This window comes from Macrobrachium nipponense, chromosome 29 (genome assembly GCF_015104395.2).
Source record: "Macrobrachium nipponense isolate FS-2020 chromosome 29, ASM1510439v2, whole genome shotgun sequence".
Taxonomy (NCBI): Eukaryota; Metazoa; Arthropoda; class Malacostraca; order Decapoda; family Palaemonidae; genus Macrobrachium; species Macrobrachium nipponense.
The window spans coordinates 72,878,128-72,896,966 of record NC_061092.1 but is presented as its reverse complement, the minus strand read 5'-3'; positions in this window follow the sequence as shown (position 1 = coordinate 72,896,966).

Sequence of the window (18,839 nt, the reverse complement as noted above, 5' to 3'; positions counted from 1 at the left end):
TTTGTGGGTTCGAGAGTGGCTCAGGAGGAGAGAAGCCAAAGGTCTGAGAGTACATCCTCTCAGCAGCAGCCATCTTGTGTGTTTACAATACGCAGTTACTCGCGGTTCGTGCTCGCTGCTTCCCGTCCAGACGGGAAGCAAAAATCTCGAGCTAAAAGCTCCTGATTTTCCATTTTCGGCAGCAACGGCTCGCTGCTGTAGAAAAAAAATGCCTAGTGTGAGGCCACCTTTAGTCTGACGTCCTTCGGCTCCTGAAACTGGCTGGTCAGTCTGGCGCACCTAGCTCTTTAGTCAAGTTGCTGACAGCATTCTTCGTAGATGGTCCTGCAATGGCAATTCCTGCTAACTTTGTGGAATGGTGTAGATAAAGTGATATTAACTTAGTTGCTACTTGCAAAACACTGAGCATTGTCCAGAATTCAGATAGCAGCTGCCACTGTCTTGGCTAATGAACTATATCCAATTTTCTGTTCTATTAAACATAGTGAGTGAAGTAATGCCTTTTTTTTTCTGTCGTTAGGTAATTGAGTCAAGGTCAAGCACCAAGTTATTTAAAAAACACCCTAATGGTCAGACAATAAAATTATTGTCATAGTCAATAATCATCAAGATAAAGAAATACAAATGGTCAAGCACCAGGTTATTTCTAAAACTCCCTAATGGTCATACAATAAAATTATTGTCATGGTCTGAATAATCGTCAAGATAACGAATTACAAATGACAATCAATCTTAAGTGTCATGCAATTTTTCTGTTTCTTATAGTACAATATTATCAATTCATATGAAGTAACTCTTTCTCATTATCAGCGTCCATCTGCTTGATTCTAAAATGACTGTAGCAAGCATTTCCTCCCTCAGACTTAAAAATAATTTGTGCAGGAAAGAACTGCATTGTTGTAACTACAGTGTTCATTACTGCATGCTTTGCCATCTGCCCTGGAAAGCAACTGACAATGTTGAGACAGTTAAGGTGCTGGCGTAGCCTTTGAAACCAACCAAACTTAGCATTGTCTCGAGCTTCTTCAAGTGGCTCTGGTTGATTTGCTTCTTTTCACAAGAACATCTGAGGCTGAACTTGGAGCACCTGCAGCTGTGGGTTGGTGTCAGATGGTGGAAGTTTCTTTAATGGTAGTGCTTTTTCTGGGTTTGTAAGAAACGAACAAGTATCCTCTGTTGTTGTGCAACTTTCTTGCCCACAGAAAGATAGAAAAAAGCTGTTTGCATCTGCTGCAGTCTTCATCTTGTAGTTGCAGATGGTAATGTCAGCCTCAGCATAGGTGGCCATGCAATAATGTTTATTGACCAAGCTGATATTGTGCGGAAGAGTGTAGCCACACAGGGTGTTATTCAGTAATGTCTATTTTATAACTTTGTGGATAACAACTTTTCAACATAAAAGATGTGTGTGTGTGTGTGTGTTAGGTCAAACTTCTTTAGCACTTCTTGTCTGTTCATGATCCTTTGGACTATCACAGAGAACAAATTTCTCGGTACAATAGGTGTATTGGGCAAGTTGAGTGCCAAAGCGTTCAGCTTGGGGCTGTGCAGTCCCAACCCATGGCCATGTGATGTGAAACAGCAGGCGTCCAGGATCAACCAGGACAGTGTCTGGAGCAGGTGGATTTTTGATAGAAACTCTGTCTCTTGACAATCACAGCTTTGTGCCCTTCCTCAAGGAACCATACTCAGCGCTGGAGGGACCGGACTAAATTCAAACTGTCAGATACTTCCACAATCAAGAACTGAAAATTAATATATTAACATTACTGACAGTTTTTCCTTTCAAATTTCTTTCTATAAAACCTGTGCTCTTAAACAAAATCTTTGAACCGAGCCACTCAAATATTGATGATTGACAGTGCGCTATGCTCGTAAAAACATAGAGGAAAAAATGGATATTTTGATGTTAAGATGGTGGCCTGAATAGAAATGAACTTATGTTAAGTTGTTGGTCGGTTTCCTATAAATACTGAATTTACATGGAAATGGTTCTCTCTCTATCAAAACATCAAAGAGATACCACTTTAAAGAAATATAAATAATATTAGGTAAATAGTGTTTTTCAAAGAATTCCATATATGTACAAATTTGAGAGGAGTGGTGATAAAGGGTTGCGCATTGCCATGCCAAATATTTGTTTATAAAATTCACCATTGAATATAAACTTACAATCACAAATGCACAACCTAGTGAGTGAAATAATGTGACTTACAGGTAGAGGTAATTCATGCTGAGTTAGTTCATTACTAAGATACTCTAAAATAGAGTCTATAGGGACTTTAGTAAAAAGAGAACATACATCAAAACTAACGAATCTATTAGTGGGGCAAAAAGTAATTTTGTTTAATTTATCAACTAAATCTAGAGAATTATATATATATGAGAATCTGAGATAGTTCCAAGTAACGGGTACAAGAGCTTAATGATATATTTCGAAAGTTTATATGAAACTGATCCAACAGTACTGATAATAGGCCGCATAGGGTTATTTTCTTTGTGCGTTTTGACTAATCCCGTACAGATAAGGTGAGGAAAGGAAATTTGACTGACCAATTTTGGTCCCTAGTAGTTCTGTTTTATCTTTAAAGATTTTTTTCACTGCTATTAAAGTTCTTTATGACTTGATCAGGGGGATTTTTTGTTTTTGTTTTTTATAAGTCATATCATCATTCAGTAGGGCTTGCATACGTGATATGTACTCAGCTTTATCTAAAATCACTATACTATTTGACTTATCAGCTTTTGTAATGTGGATAGTATTGTCCTTTTTAAGATCGGTCAAACTTTTCTTATGGCGAGCAGGGAAGTTACTTTGATGCTTAACATTGGCAGCTCCATAAACAATACCTTTATTTATGTCAACATGATTTTGAGGTCGGCAGTCACAAATTATTTTTTTCGAAAATTGTACTTAGGGATGGCGCAATCATTAAAGCAGAAGGTCTATTCGCTACAAAGAAAGATAAACCATATCCAAGTGCACTCACATGTTCACTTATTTGTTTGCTTGATAGGTTTACAACACAATCATGACGTGCACAGTTAGTACAATCACTGCTATAAATAAGATTTTTGTTTTCTGTCTAGTTTACTATTTAGGGCATCTGTAATCCTACGCAGTTTTTCGTAAGTTTTTCGTCGCAGCGAGTCCATCCAATCAGCCAGATAAAATGATTGAAAGAGATCCTGGTTTTTTCCAATTCCTTGAATTTTCTTTCTTTTCTTGCTTGGCTGCTGCTATGTGGTGTTTTAACATCATGGCACTAAATTCATTGTCATACCTTCTTAAACATCGTGACAGCAAGGATTTAGGGAACACTTGTTCAGATAGGCACTTCTTCAGGAACTTTAGTCGAATTATGGTAGAATTTAAGTTTGTTTTGACAGTAATACAAATAGAAGTACAAATGAGTAAGCAGTGTTGCCAGAAACTTGGAAAATACTTACTGCAGAGTTGCCGAAAGGAGGCTATAAAGCAAACACTAGACAAAATAAATAAGTCAAGATTGGCTTGTGGTTACTTATATGGGGCACTGCTAACTAAGATGATAAAGTATCCATACGCATCCGGCTTCCTCGGCATCCATAGGGCTGGACACAAAAAAAAAAAAAAAAAAAAAATTGTGAATCCTGGCATCGAGCTGCTAGTATGAACAGTTACTCGGAAGGTACGTAGAATTTTTAAGATATTGAAAAAGGCATTAATCGGAAAGTGTACACAATTTTCAGGAATTAACTTTATCGCCTTTTTCCTGTTCATGAATTTCTTACATATTCATTGGTTAAAACGACTGCTACGATTTCTATCACTTCGTGAACAGACTTTGACATTCCTTGCATTCATAATGAACATCGCTTATTAGCATTCATAATTAACATGATTTTGTTGAACTATTCGTCTATTGTGGTCCCTTTCGTGTGAATACTCCATGAGCCATTCATCTTGAGTTAGACACTATAATACCACCATAATTTTATATATTGATTGATATATTGAGATTATTCCTGACAACAGTCAATAGTGATTGATTACTTGCATGTAAATAGAATTATAGCATGTATATTTAAGTAACATGAATGAAGCAAAAGGCCAAAAGAAATATATTTCTCCCTGAGTAAATTTTTGTGTATACTATGTCTTTACAAAGTTTGAGGATATTAGCGGTTGGCTTTTCTTCCAACAAGATAAAACATGTGTGTTGTTTAAACAGGCTGATTAAATAAAAGAAATTGCAATTGAAAAAAAAGGACAAGCATGATAATGTCAACAAGATCAGGTAAACGCAGGTTTTATTCACACGAACAAACTCTAAAAGCACACATACTATTTTTATTATAGGGTATTGTTAGCCTCGGGTGAGGGATCTAAGTTACGGTAGGGATGGAAAGTTTACATCAGTATCATCTTTTTGTAACTGAAGCTAACTTGATCAGTTGGGTACTTTTTCTCTGATTAACGATAACATGTTTAAAATGCATTATCCAACTTTTGAATACGAATTTCCTTTCCAATTGTAACAGTTTTTCAGTTTCAAAGCTGAAGATAAAAGTACTGAGTGAACTTTTGAACTAAAGCTCTATCAGTGTAGGAATATGGAAAAACTAAAAGTAGGAAAAGCAGATGAGAAGCCCTTTTAATTTCATAAAAAGCAATCAGATGAAAATTCAAGATAAATGGCAGTTAATGAAGACACGGGCTCGGTATAAATAAAAATTTTAATAACTGATTATGGTTACGAAGGATTTTCTAAAAGCTGGTACAGATGTAAGAATGGCAAACTTACTGTACTAGGCCAGCTGCCTCCTCCTCCTCCTCCTCTTTCTGTCTCCTCCTCCTCTTCCTCACCTCGATTCTTGGGCGTTAAGCTGGTATCACACCAGTCATTTCTTGCTCGCGGTTTTGGCCAGCATCCAGCGATGCTTGTGAGCAAAAGTGTTGTATTGTCACACTAGGACCTCGGGTTCGAAGAGCAGTAGGAAAAAGTAAACAAAACTGATCAGCTGATATCATCATGGCACCCAGAAATTGTTGGACTGTTGCAAGATGTACTGCAGTGATGTGTTTTCTCGGAATCTTAGAATGCAAGAGTAACAAAAAACGTTTGTGGGTTCGAGAGTGGCTCAGGAGGAGAGAAGCCCAAAGGTCTGAGAGTACATCCTCTCAGCAGCAGCCATCTTGTGTGTTACATACGCAGTACTCGCGGTTCGTGCTCGCTGCTTCCGTCCAGACGGGAAGCAAAAATCTCGAGCTAAAAGCTCCTGATTTTCCATTTTCGGCAGCAACGGCTCGCTGCTGTAGAAAAAAAAATGCCTAGTGTGAGGCCACCTTTAGTCTGACGTCCTTCGGCTCCTGAAACTGGCTGGTCAGTCTGGCGCACCTAGCTCTTAGTCAAGTTGCTGACAGCATTCTTCGTAGATGGTCTGCAATGGCAATTCCTGCTAACTTTGTGGAATGGTGTAGATAAAGTGATATTAACTTAGTTGCTACTTGCAAAACAACTGAGCATTGTCCAGAATCAGATAGCAGCTAGCCACTGTCTTGGCTAATGAACTATATCCAATTTTCTGTTCTATTAAACATAGTGAGTGAACGTAATGCCTTTTTTTTTCTGTCGTTAGGTAATTGAGTCAAGGTCAAGCACCAAGTTCTTTAAAAAACACCCTAATGGTCAGACAATAAAATTATTGTCATAGTCAATAATCATCAAGATAAAGAAATACAAAATGGTCAAGCACCAGGTTATTTCTAAAACTCCTAATGGTCATACAATAAAATATTGTCATGGTCTGAATAATCGTAACAGATACGAATTACAAATGACAATCAATCTTAAGTGTCATGCAATTTTTCTGTTTCTTATAGTACAATATTATCAATTCATATGAAGTAACTCTTTCTCATTATCAGCGTCCATCTGCTTGATTCTAAAATGACTGTAGCAAGCATTTCCTCCCTCAGACTTAAAATAATTTGTGCAGGAAAGAACTGCATTGTTGTAACTACAGTGTTCATTACTGCATGCTTTGCCATCTGCCCTGGAAAGCAACTGACAATGTTGAGACAGTTAAGGTGCTGGCGTAGCCTTTGAAACCAACCAAACTTAGCATTGTCTCGAGCTTCTTCAAGTGGCTCTGGTTGATTTGCTTCTTTTCACAAGAACATCTGAGGCTGAAACTTGGAGCACCTGCAGCTGTGGGTTGGTGTCAGATGGTGGAAGTTTCTTTAATGGTAGTGCTTTTTCTGGTTTGTAAGAAACGAACAAGTATCCTCTGTTGTTGTGGAACTTTCTTGCCCACAGAAAGATAGAAAAAAGCTGTTTGCATCTGCTGCAGTCTTCATCTTGTAGTTGCAGATGGTAATGTCAGCCTCAGCATAGGTGGCCATGCAATAATGTTTATTGACCAAGCTGATATTGTGTGGAAGAGTGTAGCCACACAGGGTGTTATTCAGTAATGTCTATTTTATAACTTTGTGGATAACAACTTTTCAACATAAAAGATGTGTGTGTGTGTGTGTTAGGTCAAACTTCTTTAGCACTTCTTGTCTGTTCATGATCCTTTGGACTATCACAGAGAACAAATTTCTTGGAACAATAGGTGTATTGGGCAAGTTGAGTGCCAAAGCGTTCAGCTTGGGGCGTGTGCAGTCCCAACCCATGGCCATGTGATGTGAAACAGCAGGCGTCCAGGATCAACCAGGACAGTGTCTGGAGCAGGTGGATTTTTTATAGAAACTCTGTTCTTGACAATCACAGCTTTGTGCCCCTTCTCAAGAACCATACTCAGCGCTGGAGGACCGGACTAAATTCAAACTGTCAGATACTTCCACAATCAAGAACTGAAAATTAATTCTATATTAACATTACTGACAGTTTTTCCTTTCAAAGTTTCTTTCTATAAAACCTGTGCTCTTAAACAAAATCTTTGAACCGAGCCACTCAATCGGTACATTACACACACATAAAGCATTGCTTGTATTATTTGTTCGTATATTATATTTATGATTTAAAACGAGTTTTCTTTCTCTGTGTTACTTACACTATAAAAACTTTTTGTGGGCTTTATTATAGCAAATATCTAAATATGTGAAGGATAATAAATAAAATCTTTCCCTATTTTTTCTTCATGTATTCAATTTCTTGATCCAAATATTGATGATTGACAGTGCGCTATGCTCGTAAAAACATAGAGGAAAAAATGGATATTTTGATGTTAAGATGGTGGCCTGAATAGAAATGAACTTATGTTAAGTTGTTGGTCGGTTTCCTATAAATACTGAATTTACATGGAAATGGTTCTCTCTCTATCAAAAACATCAAGAGATACCACTTTAAAGAAATATAAATAATATTAGGTAAATAGTGTTTTTCAAAGAATTCCATATATGTACAAATTTGAGAGGAGTGGTGATAAAGGGTTGCGCATTGCCATGCCAAATATTTGTTTATAAAATTCACCATTGAATATAAACTTACAATCACAAATGCACAACCTAGTGAGTGAAATAATGTGACTTACAGGTAGAGGTAATTCATGCTGAGTTAGTTCATTACTAAGATACTCTAAAATAGAGTCTATAGGGACTTTAGTAAAAAGAGAACATACATCAAAACTAACGAATCTATTAGTGGGCAAAAAGTAATTTTGTTTATTTATATCAACTAAATCTAGAGAATTATTTATATATGAGAATCTGAGATAGTTCCAAGTAACGGGTACAAGAGCTTAATGATATATTTCGAAAGTTTATATGAAACTGATCCAACAGTACTGATAATAGGCCGCATAGGGTTATTTTCTTTGTGCGTTTTGACTAATCCGTACAGATAAGGTAGAGAAGGAAATTTGACTGACAATTTGCCTAGTAGTTCTGTTTTATCTTTAAAGATTTTTTTCACTGCTATTAAAGTTCTTTATGACTTGATCAGGGGGATTTTTTGTTTTTGTTTTTTATAAGTCATATCATCATTCAGTAGGGCTTGCATACGTGATATGTACTCAGCTTTATCTAAAATCACTATACTATTTGACTTATCAGCTTTTGTAATGTGGATAGTATTGTCCTTTTTAAGATCGGTCAAACTTTTCTTATGGCGAGCAGGGAAGTTACTTTGATGCTTAACATTGGCAGCTCCGTAACCAATACCTTTATTTATGTCAACATGATTTTGAGGAAGATCACAATATTTTTCAAATTTACTTAGGGATGACGCAATCATTAAAACAGAAGGTCTATTCGCTACAAAGAAAGATAAACCATATCCAAGCGCACTCACATGTTCACTTATTTGTTTGCTTGATAGGTTTACAACACAATCATGACGTGCACAGTTAGTACAATCACTGCTATAAATAAGATTTTTGTTTTCTGTCTAGTTTACTATTTAGGGCATCTGTAATCCTACGCAGTTTTTCGTAAGTTTTTCGTCGCAGCGAGTCCATCCAATCAGCCAGATAAAATGATTGAAAGAGATCCTGGTTTTTTCCAATTCCTTGAATTTTCTTTCTTTTCTTGCTTGGCTGCTGCTATGTGGTGTTTTAACATCATGGCACTAAATTCATTGTCATACCTTCTTAAACTTCGTGACAGCAAGGATTTAGGGAACACCTGTTCAGATAGGCACTTCTTCAGGAACTTTAGTCGAATTCTGGTAGAATGTGCAGCCACAAGAGACTTGGAGAAGGTAGTGACGACACATCTCAAAAGAGGAAACAAGATAGCGAAAGTAAACGTGGCCCTCATTATGTATAACTGAATCACGAAAGTTTGGAAGGTGATAAATGTATAAATAAAGGTATAAGCCGTGATTCAGTTATACATACCTTAATTATAGGCTGTACACAAAACTCGATTGTACCTAAGAACGAATATTTTTAGATTGAGACATTAACTGAATCTTTGAGTCTTAAACATAAATATTCGAACGTAATATTGAAAGTAAATCCTCACAGCTCCTGAGATGTTGAAGAAGACCAACGTCCTGCTCTCCACTTCAAAATGTTTGATCAAATTTGGTTATTTCGAGTTTATTTTTCTGCCAATTTTGTATATCATATTGCTTGTATGCATATAGATCTTGTTCTGGTTGTAAAGTTTGGTTTCTATGTGATTTTAAAAATGGAGCATGAAAAGGAAGCACACACTGAGAATTCTGTTCCGATCAGCATTCAGTTTCCACATCTCTAATGAAGAGGAGAAGAAGAAGAAGAGCTCGGACATCCGCTCCTTATAGATAACTGAAGCTCTGGAGACCGGCGACCATTGATTGACTGGCTGACTGACTGACCTCACGGGGGAAGGAGACACTGGCATTTTCAAGAGCTTGGATGAACTGAGGCACGAAGAAATACAGAAGCAGAGGTAAGAACATTCTGTACTTGTAATGACAGAAAACAAAAGAGAGAACTGCGGGAGTCACACATTCAAATGAAAGTCAAAAACTGAAGAGGCCTTTGCCTGTTTTGCACCATCGCTGAACAAAGTGTCTGTCGTAGTACTATAAAATGTCCAAAATTTCCAATAAGGTTGTTACAGCTTTTATGGAGACTTTCAGGCAAACATCTTTCAACGTAACTTCGTCTCGTGAATACTACTTTCAAATTATTTCGGTGGGTTATTGTAACACTATATTTGATCAATAATATATTATTGTTGCTGCAAGTAGACCGTGTAGATGTTGTTTGATACAACCGGTAAGATTTTTCCTTGTTTATCCAATCGCCTTGTTTGGGCTGTTTCAAGTGAACAGTTGACCACTTTTGCCTGTCGGTCAAAGAACCGAACATTGGCAGTTATTGAAGTGGATGAATTAGCTTTTCAGAAATAGAATGAAATGAAAGGAGGATCTAGTTCAGTTATTCTCAACCTCGGGGCCCTCAGCAATTTCCAGGCACGAGCCCTAAGGGAAAAAATAATTCTCTAATTATATCCATCATTCTCTTAACAAGAGTGATGAACTAACATGAAGAAGTTTATGAAACAATGCAGAAGTTTAGTCTTACAACGTTATAGTCGACTACACTAGCTAGACTCGTTGGATTTACCATATTTTGAAATTATTTACCTCTCTCTCTCTCTCTCTCTCGCTCTCTCCCTCTCTCTCTCTCTCTCTCTCTCTCTCTCTCTCTCTCTCTCTCTCTCTCTCTCTCTGTTTTCCTTCAAATCTGGGCCGGAATTTTGCTTATAAATGCAAGGGGGGCGTGGTGGGTAAGACCAACTCTTAGAGGGGGCGTGGTCATAAAAAGGTTAAGAACCACTGATCTAGTTAGAGTGAGTCGAAATATCCTGCAACAGAGAGAACCATCTTCTCTCCCTAATTAATTAATGCCTATAACTAATGTTAATAGTTTCTTCATCCACGTATTCGGGCTGATAGACCTAAGTGCGGGTAGAACCAGTCCCTAGAGCTGACTGATGAATGGTATCCGCACAAAAAGAAAAAGAACTTGTGATTAGATTAGTATTAGCGTACTTTTTCGATAATTTAAATTTAAAACCATTTTGGTTATCATGCAGCCGTTGTTTTCCTTCTCTAAGGTCAATTTTATAGCGGATCCAGGATAGATAATCGACTCTTCCAGCAGTTCATCAGCGGCATCATTATGGATATCCCAGTTTCCAAAAGAAAGACTCTGCGCTTTGAATGAGAAGAACATCTCTGGACACCACGAGTGTGGATAGAAGTGATACGACTGAAAATAACCGGGGTGGTACTGGATGGTAGAGGGGACCGACAAACAGGTGGAATTTATCTTAGAGACGCTGAAACGGAACGAATGAAGACCTAGAGCAGCTTGAGATAATTTCCAATAACAGAAAAGGACTACGACCTCTTCTTCGACGTGAATAGGACAGCAGGAGTATTCGGAGACTGCAAACCTCAGCCCATGGCTAAAATCTCAACTAATGGGGCCACTTCGTCCATAGAAAACGGAGAAAAAAATAGTATATCTTAGTTTTACCAGACCACTGAGCTGGCCCGAAGGATTAGATATTTTTACGTGACTAGGAACCAATTGGTTACCTAGCAAGGGGACCTACAGCTTATTGTGGGATCCGAACCACATTGTATCGAGAAATTAATTTCTAATCACCAGAAATAAATTCCTCCGGTTCTGCCGAGCCGAGAATCGCACTTCGGACCACCAGATTGATAGCCGAGCGCAAAATCCACTCGGCCAACGTGGAAGGAACTAGACAAGAGAGAGAAAAATGAAAATAAAAGCATCGTCTATAAGACTGAGAAACCCTGAAAATCATTAGGATTTTAATTGTCTAATTTTCTAGATTGCAATGGAATTCTTCCCTAACAAGATTGTTGAATCGAAGGAGTGAATTAAAGGTTTTAGTGCTTTCCATCACTTGAGCTGCTTCTGGTCGCCACAGAAACCAGATACTAAGTCAGTTTGAAAACTTACTGATTTAATACTGTTCGAACCATGATGGTCACTATTCCTCTTACTGTGAGTTGTTGTATGGAATAGTAGTACACTCTGTCTATTACGTCACCTTTTTTCCACTCAAAACATTTCCATTCGCACTAGGCTATCCCCTTTGGCCCTACTTGTCTACTATCCACCTTGCCTACTCATAAATCCTACCATTTTCGTTTACTTTTAGCGCGATTTTCTTAGATTATATTATTAGTTCTGTTTGTTTCATCGAGCAACAGTGAGATCTCGGGACATTGCTAATAGTAGCCTGGCCAGGAGATTTGATTGGAGGGGGTCCAACAGTCCAGACGGTTTTGAATATTGCACAAATTTTTGTGACTATAGAATTATATAAATATATTTGTGTGTAATATATACAATATATTTATATATATATATGTATGTATATGTATATATATATATATATATATATATATATATATATATATATATATATATATATATCTTATATAATTTTGCTCATTCCTTTTCCCACTCATTTGAGGAACTTGTACTGCCTTGGTCTTTAACCTTTATTGGAAGCGTCTATTCTCAGTGTGTCTCCAAGAATTGAATAATCTTATTGTAATTAATACAACTGCTTAAAGTCAACTGGGGGACCATGGCCCCCATGACCACACCCCCACTGGCTACGCCACTCATGAATCTGGACTTTCTAGTTGTTGAAAGCAAGTGTCATAATTCAAAGTTGCTGATTCGAGTGTTACTTTGGCCCCAGAAAAGCAGTGATATAGATTCTCATTCTGCTGTGCTGTTGCATTCATTCGGAAACATACCAACGCATACTTTTATTATTAAGTTCATTTTTGTGTTATCTTCAAATTATGTCTTTCATGGTTATTCTCAACTGCTCAATCAGTGAGGGAAGGTCACGGGTGGTTGAAGGGTGACATCCAATAGAAAAGCCCTCAACACATACCTGAGCCCCGTCTCCCTGACACAGGATTGGAAAACCCTCAAAAGACTCACTGCAAAGGAAATGGAAAGTTGTCAGTCTTCAGGTATCTAACGTTTCAAGTTTAAACTACGCCTCGCTATGTACGGAGGACAATGAGTGAAGTATTTGATAATATGAATAATTTTCCGAACCCTTCTGTTTTTGCAGGTCCACGAGGAGGCGCGTTCCCAATTGAGGAATTATTGAAAAGAAACAGAAAGCGACGAAAGCAAATATTCATTAACGGCAGCAAACGTCAAATCCCTGAAAAGATCAAGTTCGTCAGCGGTAACTTTGATTAACTGCTGTGCATATTGCTACGCTGCTGTCACCTGGGAAACTAAATAATGCTTTGGAGAACGTCGGCTTTTTTAGAAAATATGGCACTGAGATACTCCAGTCAATTATTTGTATTCATTGACGTGACTTTGTTATCATGATGATGAATACTCTAGATATCAGTGTTACAAGGGGCGTTAATTGTTCTTCTATTGACCTTCTCCGTAGCAATTTCAGAGGAGAAAGACGGGACGAAATCTGCAGTAAACTTCACACTATTCAACCCGAAATATATGCCCACAAAAGCGCCTTAGTGGCGTGGTTGGTATGATGTTGGCGTCCCACCTCAGTGGTCGCGAGTTCGATTCTCGGCCATTCCATTGAGGAATGAGAGATGTGTATTTCTGGTGATAGAAGTTCACTCTCGACGTGGTTCGGAAGTCACGTAAAGCCGTTGGTCCCGTTGTTGAATAACCACTGGTTCCAAGCGACGTAAAAATACCATACAAACAAACAAACAAATTTTGACGACTGGCGTCTCGAGACATGCAGAACTTTGGCTCAGCATGCAAATTACATGATGCCTGCATGATTTCCAAACCTCCCTCCAGCAACTGGCACTATAGGTGAGGAAAACCTGACTCCCTGAACGATTTAAATTCAGACTAGAATAAAGGATACCCTTTCTTCTAGACTCTAGAGGGAATAAACGCTGTCTCACTTGACATAATCCATCTTTTCTCGGTCTAAGGCTTCACTATGTGTCCTGAATTTGTTGGTTCGAATGTTCGCGCCCATGAGCCGACGAATTTCTTATCGACTAAAAAATTCCCCTTCGGTTAACATATATGAAAATATATTAATTCCAAGGTAGAGTTAATTAGATATTAAAGGACATTTGTAGGTCGATGATATGTTAAGGATCACGGTAAGTGATATACTATATATATATATATATATATATATATATATATATATATATATAGAGTCTTATCACTTACCGTGATTCATGTACTAAACGCATTAAGCTACAGATTTCCTTCTTTCCAATATTCCAATTCGCTGCTAACTCTGGAACAATAATATAATTTTCCATATATGTTAAACCGAAGGGGAAATTTTTAGTTGGTAATAATTTCGTCGGCTCACGGGCGCGAACCTCGGAACCAAGAAATCAGGACTTACACAGTGAAGCGTTTTTAACCACAGCTATCACGAGGTAGAGCGAATTACGATATTAAAGTACATTTGTAGCTTAATGCGTATATATATATATATATATATAATATATATATATATATATATATATATATATATATTTATATATGTATATGATTATGATCAATTTAGCACGTGATTCATTTATCACACATATCCACAGGTGAAAAATAAGAGACAAGGTGTAGGTCCAGACCGGTTTCGTCTTTATTTCCAAGCCATTGACAAAGGCCTGATACATAGTATTAGAAGTCACAAGTATATATACTACAGAGACAGTACTGACGAACATACACACAACCGTTTGAGACTTCAGTTCCATCCACAGGCAGATGTCAAGGTAGGAATATATAGGAGTAATATAGGATCTTGTTGCACTGCCGTCTGTTACCTCATCTTCTTACCTGTCTAGACCAGTATGTTACATCCACCTCAACTAATCCATTCACCTCAGTGTGTTTAACATCAGAGCCCAGGCCATAGTTCAGTTTTTTCTCATCTCTTCTTATTAATCTACTTTCCTTGGCCACTCTTATCTTCATAGTCTCGCCACTTTGTCTCTGACACCTGTCCCCTATTTAAGCTGGACTTGTGTATAATGTAAGGAACGCGTTTTTTCTATCATTTCCGGGTTAAAAGTGTATTTAAAAAACACACACACAAACACACATGCACGCAACAATGTATATAAATATATATGAATAACTTGATCACGAAGTATATAAAACGTGATGCTATGTATAAATAAAGGTTTTTGCCACGAATGAAAAAATGAAAAGCGAGATAGCCAAGAACTTTCGGTCTAGCACGACCCTTTACTCAGGCACAACTGAGTAAAGGGTCGTGCTAGACCGAAAGTTCTTGGCTATCTCGCTTTTCATTTTTTCCTTCGTGGGCAAAAAACATTTATATATATATATATATATAATATATATATATTATATATATATATATATATATATATATATATATATAGTTTTGTGATTTTATAAAACAAAACATTTTTGAAGTAGTATGTACAAATATGTATACTATAAAGCAAGCACACAAAGACAAAAAAGACGTTCAAAAAGCTGTTGGCCAGATAATAGAAACCTGACCAACCACAAACCACTCTATCTAAAAACAGAGATGAAATCTCTGGCAAAAACAGACATCCACACGGAAATAATATAAATCATCTTGTAGATTAAAAGGATGAAGAACGATGGATGGAAGCAGTGACGAATACTCATGGAATGTACGGAGTTCTCTCTACCATTGTCCAGAAAGGGTAGCTATCAGGAGAGTTGGTCGTGGAACTTCCGAGACCAATTGTAAGATGGATCAGCTACAGTAAAGAAACTGAAGCAGAATTATTTACTTAAAATATATCCATGACCACAATAAACATTAGAAGCAGTCGTCATCAGAATATGATATAGTACGAATGTTACTTTGAGCATATGAAATATATAAATATATATATATATATATATATATATATATATATATATATAATTATAATAATAATCTATATCAATAGTTATATATACATATAGTATATATATATATGGTATATAATATATATATATATATATATATAATATTATCATATATATATATATATATTATATATATAATAATATAATATATATCTATATTATTATATATACATAGTGATATATATATATATAATATATATATATATTTATAACATATATATATATATATATATATACATAGATATAAATATATATATATATATATATATATATGTATATATATATATAATGTATATACATAATAATATATATATACATATATACATAGATATAAATATATATATATATATTATATATATATAATATATAATTATATATATATATATATATATAAAATACATACTACATACATATTATAATATTTTTATATATATATATATATATAATATATATATATATAATTAACACACACATATATATATATATCTATATATATAATATATATATATAAATAATATTATAATATGCATATGCACACACTTCTGTGTCAGGCGAAAGGACGAGTTCGTAGTATTAAAATGTGGGACAAAAGTCTCTTCCATAATTCACATGATTGATAGGTTGCACTGGAATGATTGCCATCGCCATGTTGTGCTGTCAGTTTCACTCAAAATTCCTCTCCTGATCGGGGATCTTTAATAAAAAGAGGTCAGTTGTCTGTTTACCTTCTAGTCATTGTTAGTTACTTTCAAAACTTCCCTCTCATTCATACTCAGGTATATATATATATATATATATATATATATATATATATATATATATATATATATGTGTTATATATATATATATATATAATATATATATATCGCGTGTGTATGTATGATGTATGTACGTATATGAATTTTTACTACATCACCATGATTCATAACATGCATTAAGCTACAGATGTCCCTTAATATCCAATTCGCTCTACCTCGAAATAAATATATTTTCATATATGCTAACCGAATGGGCATTTTTTAGTTGATAATAATTTCGTCCTCTTGTGGGTTCGAACCAGCGGACAGAGTAAGTCCTAATAGCTCATCTGTCCGCTGGTTCGAATCCACGAGAGGACGAAATTATTATCAACTAAAAAATTCCCCTTCGGTTAACATGTATGAAAATATATTAATTCTGAGATAGAGCGGATTGGATATTAAAGGACATTTGTAGCTTGTAATGCGTATATATATAATATATATATATATATATATAATCGTATATATATACTATATGTATTATATATATATATATATATATATATATATATATATATATATATAATGTATGTGTGTGTATATATATATATATATATAATATATTATATATATATATATATATATATGTATGTGTATATATATATATATACATATGTATGCGTGTGTATTATATATATATATATATATATATATATATATATATATATATATATATATATATATATATATATAGTATACTATATATACACATACATACAAGAGAGCGTGGGAAATAGCTTATCACTAGTTCATGACAATTTAGCACTTTTGGGATGCAAACACACACTTCCTCTAAGACTATCAGGCAATGAAGTATCCAGTAAACAAGAGGAGTTATTGCTGCGGTTGGACAGACATAAAATAGGAAAATAAAACTCGTAGTTGATTCTAATAACGACTACATTGTAAAAGTAGGGCAACTCACACGAAAAAGAACACAAGAATATATGTAAACAAGAACTCACATAAATCGTCAACCTGACGGTCACAGGCTACAAATGAAGCCTTTTCATCCTGTCTGAGCTTCGAGTATGGACCAGAATAACGAACTCGACCTGATTAAATAGCCTATCTGGATAGGAAGACGCGAGGGGCACATACCCTGGTTGTTTTATCCTCCTCGTCTTTTATTAACTAACCCTTTCTTCCGCTGGCAGTCTTCCAAAAAGGTGATACAATCGAAAAGGTATTGAAAATAAAAGGAGTGGTCAACCCCCGAGGACTGTTCGAGCACTAGCTATGCTCTGTTTTTTTTTCATCTGTCCATCCGCCTGTGATGTTTGCGCATGGTAACACTGCGTCCTGGGTTTTAAATAATATCCCATTTCGAATATTAACTATGTAATTCGCATACAGTGAATTCTTAAAACACTTTTCAGTTGCAAATGTACACCCAGATATCCTTTTATTTACCTAAAACCTACACATAGCGTAACTATTTAAAGCCCAGGATGCAGCGTTACCATGCGAAAACACTACAGGCGGATGGACAGATGGAAAAAAACAGAGTATAGGGATCACTTATAGTTATATAACTATCCACAGGACTAAAAACCTGAACAGCCACTACGCTGTTGTCCAATACTTTTTAGAAGTTTTGGGAGAGAGGGACAGAGGAGGAGGTCGGGAATGGGCTAGATAGACGCAGAGGAAGAGAAGACCGGCTGGAACAGAGGGGCCTTCGTATCTAAGGAATGGAAAGGCGCGCCGAAGGGAAAGAAGGCTCAGGGCGCAGAGGGAAACGGGGCATCGATGATGGGCCGCTACTTAAGTCTTCAGTCCTCGTTATGAGGTGGATGCTTTCTGTAAGAGCGCCTCAGTGGCATTTCATTGAGGAGTCAGAGATGTGTATTTCTGGTGATAGAAGTTCACTCTCGACGTGGTTCAGAAGTCACGTAAACCCGCTGGTCCCGTTGCTGAATAACCACTGGTTCCATGCAACGTAAAGACACCATTCAAACAAAAGCTTTCTGTAAGGGCGCTTCAGCCTTGATTCTGCTGTTTATGGATAAATTCGTTGCTGGCTGTAATGTACTCTATCATATGGCCTGCCTGAAGATTTGCTAAACGACTCCCGACAAGGAAATGAGTCGTCTATTCAGTGAAATCGTCCATGAGTCGGTTTCAGTTCCCAAAGTTGCTCTTTCCGGGACTTCAAAACTTTATGGACAAAAATGACAAAATATTTCATCACTTCGGCTGACAATGAAGAAAGACAATTTGATCTAATCGCATCCAATAATAATTGAGGTACTTTAATTACTGTTTTTGAGCAGCCAGTATTAATATTGTAAGTAATACTACAATTAGTACCTAGTGTTTAAAAAAAAGTGTTTTAAAGCCTAGTTAATAATAAAAAAATCCATGGTAATTTGTAAATATTGTAGGTATATATTTTTGTAATATTTGTAACATCTTACTTATGTAAATGAAATGTAATATTTTTCTAATAAAAGTAGAAATAGATAATTATTGAGGTTTCCTGTCTTGATATAAGCAGCATCTCAGAATATATTAGAATAACTCGCTGCTGTATCTTATGGAATAACCAAGGTGCCATATCTTCATTCTTAGCTTTGTCCATTGTATGGCATAGGGATGCAAAAGGTGAATCTTCTGTCAAACACTTCATTGTCGCGAACTGACATAATTTCTTCAGGATGG